The 9631-nt window shown below is 38.0% G+C and overlaps 1 pseudogene; it reads right to left on the reverse strand.

Annotated features, from left to right (window-relative positions):
• Positions 1-1524: 1524 nt before the first annotated feature.
• On the reverse strand, positions 1525-3010 carry LOC149164752 (expansin-A8-like; annotated as a pseudogene).
• Between the last annotated feature and the right edge of the window lie 6621 nt (positions 3011-9631).

The raw sequence follows: 9631 nt of genomic DNA on the forward strand, positions 1-9631 counted from the left end.
CATTGGGTTCTGTTGTATCACTTCGAATTCGGGTTGGATTTTTGAACACTCAAGGTCTCCAAATAAGAATAAGATCAAGTTATACCAACCACTTTATAAGATCAAGATCAAGTTATACCAACCATTGGGTCCTGTTGTATCACTTCGAATTCGGGTTGGATTTTTGAACATAGTTCTCAAGGGAATATTAATTTTGTTGTGCGAGTTTAGCTAATTTTTATGATTTTAAATTTTTTTGGCAATATAAGATCTATTTGTATTTATTATTCATTTGATTTATAAAATTACTTATTAATTTAGTGGTGTAAGTTTAGTTAATTTTTATGATTTTTTTTTGGCAATATGAAATGTATATGTATTTACTAGTTATTTGATTTATAAATTTTAAGTGTCTCATTTCTTATTCAAAAGTGTAACAACCAAGAACATCATGGTTGGTATAACTTGATCTTATAAAGTGGTTGGTATAACTTGATCAACATAGTTTAGCTAATTTTTATGATTTTAAATTTTTTTGGCAATATAAGATCTATTTGTATTTATTATTCATTTGATTTATAAAATTACTTATTAATTTAGTGGTGTAAGTTTAGTTAATTTTTATGATTTTTTTTTGGCAATATGAAATGTATATGTATTTACTAGTTATTTGATTTATAAATTTTAATTCAAATTCAGTTAATTTTAAAATAATATTTTTATTAATTTAAATTATTTTTTTTAAATGTATTTATCATAATAATTTTATAGTCTAAATAATAAATTATTAAATTCAATATGAATTGAATTGTAATTTCTAGTTGTAGATTTACTGCTCTACTAATTTACGGGTAAGTAATTGCAGGGATTGAATGTAAATATTTTGATAATATGAATTGAATTGTAATTTCTAGTTGTAGATTTACTGCTCTACTAATTTACGGGTAAGTAATTGCAGGGATTGAATGTAAATATTTTGACACGTGGATATATGAGGTAATGGAAAAATTTGTAAATAAAAATTAAAAAGTTTAGAGGATTAATGAATTTTGAAATGTAAAAAATTAATTATAAAATGATAATTATTATTTATAAAGGTTACGATTGATTAATGAAAAATGTTAAATATTAAATTATTAACAAAGTTAAATAATATAGTGAACAATATTGTAATTTTTTAAATTAAATTTCTACACTAATAAATATTCACTTTAATGATAGCAGACCCAATCTAACTCCATCGAACCACCCGAAACCACCTCGCTTCCCCATTGTACGAATAACTCATAAAAGATTAAGATTATGAACTCATTAATCACCGTCCCCGGTCAGCGCATCAATACAGAGGAAGTGTATATCAATTCTATACAGCAGAAACAATTAGAAGTGGGCAGTAATTCTCATACCCTTGGTTAGTTTGGAATACTGCCTATTGTACTATCGGAGTAATAACCACTTTAAAAGTGTGATATTCTACCATCACGTCGGCTTCGTTGCTTCTGCGTTACTCTTTGACAGGTTAGTTTTCATGCACATGAAAATGGGTTAAAATTGTTGTCCTTCAAATGTCTGACCGAATTGCCAATTTTCGGGAGCGACGTTATAGGATGTGATGGTTCTCCCATCGCTGGTGGTGACCTGGAAGGACAGAGTCTGCCCATTCAAATAAGAGTTGCTCTGCCAATTCTGTCCCCAGTGTCGGGACATTGCTTGCCAACCGGTGTTGGAACCTTTGATGGAAACCGCCTCCACATCCCCTGCCCCTCCTACGTTGGTAATGAGCACCAAATTGAAGTAGGAGTGCCCATTAATCGTGAATCTAACTCCTCCCTTCCTCAGCATGGAACCCTGCACGGATATATATTAATCTTGCAGCTTAGCATTTCATCGCAATTAAAGTCAAGTTGGGAATAAATTCTCAGGATTGAAGAATAGGAATATAGTGTTGACAGACTAATTAGGGTAATAATTAATTACCTTCTGAATATGATTGGAACAATGCCACTTCTGTATATGGCGATCTGTTGAAAAGCAGGTTGAGCCATGTCGAAGTGTTGGAGAGGTGGATTGCACCATCCTCCATTGTCGTTGGGAAGAGCAGATTTAGGGGGGGAGAGGTTAGTAGCAGTAATTGTCACAGTGCCTGGTAGACACCAGGCAGGGTCGGAGTGGTGGTCGCATTTCATTTCGTAACAGGCTCCGCAAGTAGCGCCATTGTTGAAAAGCGCCGTGCTCAGAGCTGCAGTGTTCGTTCCATATCCTTGGCTAGACAAATCGCCGTATCCGCACGCACCGCCTGTCAAATTAATTTCACCATCGATTTGCTTTAGCTAACATATGGTATTAAATTAGTAATCTAAAGCTGAAACTGCAAAGCGAGTAGTGTCTGCGCCCACCCAAACGTCCACAGGGCGGGAGTTTTGTGGAGGTATGAACTTACCCATTGTGCCCGACGCATCGCTGCCACCGTAATGCCTGAATCCACGACCGAGTCTTGGACTCTGAGGTTTCCCAATAAATAGAATTGGGAGGGGGACAAAGGATCAAATTTTCTTCCGCGAGGGGCGTTACTCATCGCAGCATGCAGAGATATGATACTCAAAGAAACGCTGGCCGGCGGCCACGTTCATTTCCCGCGAAAGGGCGTTTATTATATTCAAAGGTCTGACCATCCTGTAACCGTCACGGCTGGTGGGCAACGATTAAGCGTATAATTTCTCTCTACTTAAGCGTATAATTTCTCTCTACGTTGAGAACGAAATTATTCGTGTCTTCGCTCGAATTTAGGAATTATTTTTATAAATTATATATATATATATATATATATATATATAAATTCTTATGTAGAAAATAATATATTTATTTTTGATGATGGTACAAATGTTATTATTTATCAACACTTACATGTTGGAATGGTAATTCCAACTGCAGGTCGCAACACCGAGCAGGCGGACGTGGACAATACGGCAGCACCCAAAACCACCAGAACAAAACCACAAACCCGCTCAGGCATATCGCACCGCTTTTGCATAACGGTGGTTTCCGTATTGTTGGGCTCCGATAAACTATGGAGGCGACGCGTGTCCCCCGCATGACATAAGCCAACGTCAAATATCGCGCGTTATCGTTGGTGCATCTTACCTGGTCCGATATCAATCTCCACCGTCCGATCTCCTCGCGCGTCCTCTGCCGTCGATCTCTGAAGCTGCATACGGGCCCGCAGCGAATTAATTTTGCGTGGAGTGGAAGTCTTTTTGTGTTGACCGCGGATGGATGAACTTATGGTTTTTAATGTTGTTCGTATTGTTTGGTGGAGGCCTATTTTAAATGGTTATGGGCACATTATCATATATATTTTTTATATATACGTAGTTTTGGTGAAGACCCATTAATATGTGTATGGGCGTATAGTTTTATATATTTTTATATGTTTTATATATATTATGTAAGCCCGCAGGTGGTCATTGTAAGGTGCATTTTTTATGAGTAATTGTGCCTGCGCACGGTGAGGGGGCGTAATATTTTTGGTATGTATGTTTTATGTAAAACATTATGTTGAGCCCTCACGCATAAGTGTAGTGAAAAGTCAATGCGTGGTAGTTTTTAGAGTTGTGGTGCCTGCGCGTTTTTTTATGGAAATGTTTTGATGTATTGTGCCTGCGCATGTAGAAAGGTTTTAGTGTGTGAGTGTGGTGGCTGCGCTCGGTGCGCATGTAAATTTTTTTTTGTTTTAAACGCACAGCAGTGCGAGAGCTCATGGAATTGTAATGAACGCACAGCAGTGCGGAAATCATTTTAAAACAAAGATGTATTGTATTGCTTGCTCATCGCAAAAGCAAGAGGTAGCTTGAAGCTGTTTTGTAACACCCACAGCAGTGGAAGACCAGAAATGAAGGAGACAGTTTCTCCAGTGAATCCCTCTCTGCGCAGAGGATGAAGTTTGTAATTTTTTTTTTTAAAAGCAATAGAGAATGTTTTTATGGCTGTGTAATGGACTGTTATGAGCATATTTGTTTTTAAAGATTCCCTGTGCAAGGGTCCTGGAAGAAATGAAACAGAGCATTGGCTCTGTGGTGTCTGTGTGTTTGGTTTTTGGTATTTTCCCATGTAAAATTCCCAACAGTGGTATCAGAGCTAGTCCAGGCTCAAAGAAGCTGAAGGAAGAACTCTTGTTGCAGCACTGAAGGCTCTCAAGCAGGGTGAAGCCACAGCCAAAAGGATTAAGGTATTCCTCAAGCTTTCCCTTGTGTTACTGTTATAGAAACAGTCAGTGATTAAAAAAACACAGTCAAGTATTTGAAGACTAGTTAAGAATGGCAAGGTCAAAGAAGAAAGCATCCAAGCCTGCTAAAAATGTGTCTCCCCCATCTACTAAACTAGAAGGCAATCCATTAGAATACATTCTATTTGAAACCCCAAAGTTTGATGGAAACTTTGATGTATGGGAAATAATGATGAGGGCTTTCCTAATGTCTGAGGGGATTGAAGTCTGGGAGTTAGTGATTGATGACAGCAAGATGGATAAAGAATCCATGGAGTATGATGCACAAGCATCAAAACTAATCTTGGATGGACTCCCTGATTCTGTGAAGAAGAATCTAGGAAAATATACATCAGCAAAGGATATATGGGACAGACTGCATGACCTTCATGCAAAGGGAGCACTGACCATGACAATGAGTCAAGAAGAACCCATCATAGAAGCTGAGAATGAAAAGCTTGACTTCATCAAGCTTCAAGTAAAAGAAAGGAATGAAGAGGTTGCCAAGCTTAAGAAGGAGTTTGATAAATGCAAGAGGAAACATCATGAAGAAGTCATATCCATGACAAATCAGCTGAATGAAGCAAAGAAGCAGGCAGATGCCTTGACAAGTCAACTTGAACAAAGAAACAAGAGAGTGAATAAGCTTGTGGAAGAGATTGGACAGTATAAGGTAGAGGTCTCCTCCCTTAAGTCCGAACTACAAGAAACCAGGAAGCAGTCACAAGGAGCTGAAAAGAAAATGAAGAGCAGTCAAGCAAAAGATGAAGAAATCTCCAAAATGAAGACAGATATTATCTCCTTCAAAATAGTAGCAGCTGAAGCTACTCGTAGTAAGGAAGAAACTGAGGGACAGCTTGCAGAGAAAAATAATGTATGTGAAAAGTTAGAAGAAGAGATTGTCCTCCTCAGGAAGAAGGTTGAAGGGATGAACAAGATCATGAAGAGCTCTCAAGCTTTGGATGACATGCTCAGCTATCACAGATCTCCATCTGATAAATCAGGACTTGGGTATGTAGGTGAACCCTCAAACAAGCATGAGGATGCTTTAAGCAAAGGAGATGTGAAGAAGCCAGAAAGAGATGGTGATGCTCCTAGTTCTAGCAAAGGCAAGGAGAAAAATGAAGGCTGCAATAGAAGAAATCCTGCTCCAAGTAGAAAAACAGCTCCAAGAAGAAATGTAGCTGATGGCAAGAAGGCAAGAGGCAATGGTGATCATCAAAGGATCCCAAGGCAGCAAGGCTTCAGAAGTGCATCAAGGAAACCTCCATCTCACAGGTACCAAAGTTCATTTTATGGTTATTGTTATGCTTGCTCAAACTTTGGTCATATGGCAAAAGACTATAGAGCATTTCATGGAGATAGATGTTGTGGTCCCCGACAATCTCCAAGAAATAATTTCACAAGAAGAAATCATGAATTCTTATTCATGAATAAAGTTGAATGCTTCAAGTGTCATAACATTGGGCATATGGCACGTGACTGTAACTTAACATGGGCTCTTACACAAGCTAGACCCATGCAAAAGAAGAAAGTTACACAAGTATGGAGAAGGAAGGTAATACAATCTGAAAGCCCCTTGAACTCCCCAGTGGATCTAAATTTATTTTGAGAAGAGTCTGCCAAAAGAAGACAAGCATACACTAAAGGGGAGCTTGAATTTTTTTTGCTTGCTGAACTGTATTAACAGTCATTTGTTGATGGAGGATGTATTGCAGCGCAGCAGTTGCAAACGAAATCTTTGTTAATCCCTCTGAAAGGTAATATGCAGCAGTGATGAAATCAGCAATGTTTTTGCTTTGTTTTTATGCAATATGCACAAAAATGCATAAAGAAGAAAAGATGGCAGTGCTGAAATGTAAAGAGCAGCAGCAAGATAAGAGAAAAATGCAAAGCATGGAGACCCTCACAGTAGTGGGAAGATAGAACATAAGACAGCAGTTTGGAAATTTTTTTTGGAGCACATGGATTAGAATGAACAGCAGTTTAAATTTTTTTGTGGTGCACATGCATTGAAATGCATAGCAATGGAATGTAGTTTTCCTTTTATGTAAAATGAGAGAATATACTCACAGCAGAGTGAGTATAATACACAGCAGAAGGAAATGTTTTGTATTGGGAATGAAAATGCAAAGCAATGAAAAGAAAATGAGAAGAAGGCGAAACGCAGCAGAGCATAAATGCCCAGTGGCTGAGAATGCAATGAAATTTTTCACACAGTAGTGAAAAATGTAATTCTTTTTGTATGCAATGCAACATGCAAAGAAATGCATAAAGAAAAACAGGGACAGCTGATTTTTAATGCACATGGGTGAATGATAATGTGTGGCAGCAAAAAAAACGAAAGGAATTGCACAGCAGTGCATTGTGTAATTAAAAAAATGAAACTGAAGATTGTGTGAAGCAAGGGTGTAAAAAGTAACAGCCCGTGTTATTTTTTGTGTGGAGAATGAAGTGCCAAGAAGTTATGGACAGCAGCATGATGGCAAGAAGGAGAAGCACACAGAAATGAAAATGTGAAAAATGCAGCAGCAAGAAGTTTTGAACAGCAGCACATACAAAAGAAATTTTCCTTACAGCAGTAAAGATAAATGTAATGAATTTGTTGTTCATTGAATTGAAATGCAATATATGCAACAGCAGTGAGTGTAAGAAATGTTTACACATAGCAGTGTAAATTTGTAAATTGGGACAGTGTAATTGTTCTAGAAAAGACAGAGTATTTTGTCTTTGAAAAGTGCAGAAGCAGTGCAAGTGTAGACACAGCAGTGTGGGATAGACACAGCAAAGAAGATGGCACAATAGTGCAGCAGAGAATATGCAGCAGCATAAAAGAACAATGTAATGAGTTTGCACACACAGCAGTGCAATGATTGTTTGTTTTGGAACTGCATTTGAAGCAGTCATTTGGTGAAACCCTCTGTTAAAGAGGAAGGTGCTCTTCAGCACATTGTAATGGTGAACCCCTCTGTCATGAGGAAGGTGCTCTTAAGCACAGTCACATGGTGAATCCCTCCGTCGTGAGGAATGTGCTCTTAAGCACAGTTTCAGGTTAATCCCTCTATTAAGAGGAAGACAACTTTGATTGTTTGTTGAACTGCATCAGAAGCAGTTGGTGAATCCCTCTATGTGAGGAAGATATTTTTGTAACAGCAGTTGATAAATCCCTCTATGTGAGGAAGATGTCTTTGTAACAGCAGTGTTGGGGAATCCCTCCATGTGAGGAGGTGCTTGGGTATAACTGAATGCCCAGCAGTTGAAATTAAAGGGGAGTGTTGGAATGGTAATTCCAACTGCAGGTCGCAACATCGAGCAGGCGGACGTGGACAATACGGCAGCACCCAAAACCACCAAAACAAAACCACAAACCCGCTCAGGCATATCGCACCGCTTTTGCATAAAGGTGGTTTCCGTATTGTTGGGCTCCGATAAACTATGGAGGCGACGCGTGTCACCCACATGACATAAGCCAACGTCAAATATCGCGCGTTATCGTTGGTGCATCTTACCTGGTCCGATATCAATCTCCGTCGTCCGATCTCCTCGTGCGTCCTCTGCCGTCGATCTCTGAAGCTGCATACGGGCCTGCAGCGAATTAATTTTGCGTGGAGTGGAAGTCTTTTTGTGTTGACCGCCGAATGGATGAACTTATGGTTTCTAATGTTGTTCGTATTGTTTGGTGGAGGCCCGTTTTAAATGGTTATGGGCACATTATCATATATATATTTTATATATACGTAGTTTTGGTGAAGACCCATTAATATGGGTATGGGCGTATAGTTTTATATATTTTTATATGTTTTATATATATTATGTAAGCCCGCAGGTGATCATTGTAAGGTGCATTTTTTATGAGTAATTGTGCCTGTGCACGGTGAGGGGGCGTAATATTTTTGGTATGTATGTTTTATGTAAAACATTATGTTGAGCACTCACGCATAAGTGTAGTGAAAAGTCAATGCGTGGTAGTTTTTAGAGTTGTGGTGCCTGCGCGTTTTTTTATGAAAATGTTTTGATGTATTGTGCCTGTAGAAAGGTTTTAGTGTGTGAGTGTGGTGGCTGCGTTCGGTGCGCATGTAAAAAAAATTTTGTTTTAAACGTACAGCAGTGCGAGAGCTCATGGAATTGTAATGAACGCACAGCAGTGCGGAAATCATTTTAAAACAAAGATGTATTGTATTGCTTGCTCATCGCAAAAGCAAGAGGTAGCTTGAAGCTGTTTTGTAACACCCACAACAGTGGAAGACCAGAAATGAAGGAGACAGTTTCTCCAGTGAATCCCTCTCTGCGCAGAGGATGAAGTTTGTAATTTTTTTTTTAAAAGCAATAGAGAATGTTTTTATGGCTGTGTAATGGACTGTTATGAGAATATTTGTTTTTAAAGCTTCCCTGTGCAAGGGTCCTGGAAGAAATGAAACAGAGCATTGGCTCTGTGGTGTCTGTGTGTTTGGTTTTTGGTATTTTCCCATGTAAAATTCCCAACATTACACTGTATGTGCAAATATTTTCTTATTTTTTCAATGAAGTGGGGAGCGAAGCAAGAATTTTCAAATGCAAAACATGGAAACTGTATCAACTGTCTCAACGCTGAATCACGTGTCCAGGCCGTCAGAGACGAAGTGAGTATGGCATTTAAATTTGCGAAGGTTGAAGTTGTTTCTATTGATCATTAACTTTATAAAATATATTTTCTACTACAAAAACAAGTGTTGTAGGCAGCGGTAGTCCTGCCGGGTCTGAAATCCTTATATTTAAATAGGTCATTAAAAATGTTTCTCTGTTTAATGATAAGTTTGAAAACAAATTGTTGACACTGTATGAATATTTGAGTAATGTATTTGTAAGCTTAATGTATTCCGGGTGTGTGCAGGGGTTGCCCTTCAGCACAACAGTCTAAATGCGACATATTGTATGATTAATGACACTGTATGAATAGTTGAGTAATGTATTCGTAATTTTAAACCAATGCATCTCGGACCTTCCATTAAGTTTCTTAACTGTGACGACCCTTCCATTAAGTTTCTTAACTGTGACATATGTAGTATTTATCATCTAAAAATATTCCTTCGTAAAGTTTGCCAAAATCATCACTACAATGCTAACAATACCATTCTGGGATTCAAACATGGCTCTCCATCAAATCACTGGATCAAGTGAAAAAGTTAATTAAGTTTAATCTCAAATCAAATCAATGGATTAAAGAAAAAAATAATCTAAGTTTAATAACAAATCACTGGCAAACAATGCGCTCTCATATCATCTCAACAACATGGATTTTTTATTTTTTTAAGCAGCTAATTCTAGATCCTCCTTACACTGATCACTGATCAGTGCAACTGTTAGAAACAATATCTCACAATCCATCACAATATCAAGGTGATCGAGCTTGTA

Source organism: Pinus tabuliformis, chromosome 5_1, assembly GCF_031772625.1.
Source record: "Pinus tabuliformis cultivar Carrire ecotype Pingquan chromosome 5_1, CPIR1, whole genome shotgun sequence".
Taxonomy (NCBI): domain Eukaryota; kingdom Viridiplantae; phylum Streptophyta; class Pinopsida; order Pinales; family Pinaceae; genus Pinus; species Pinus tabuliformis.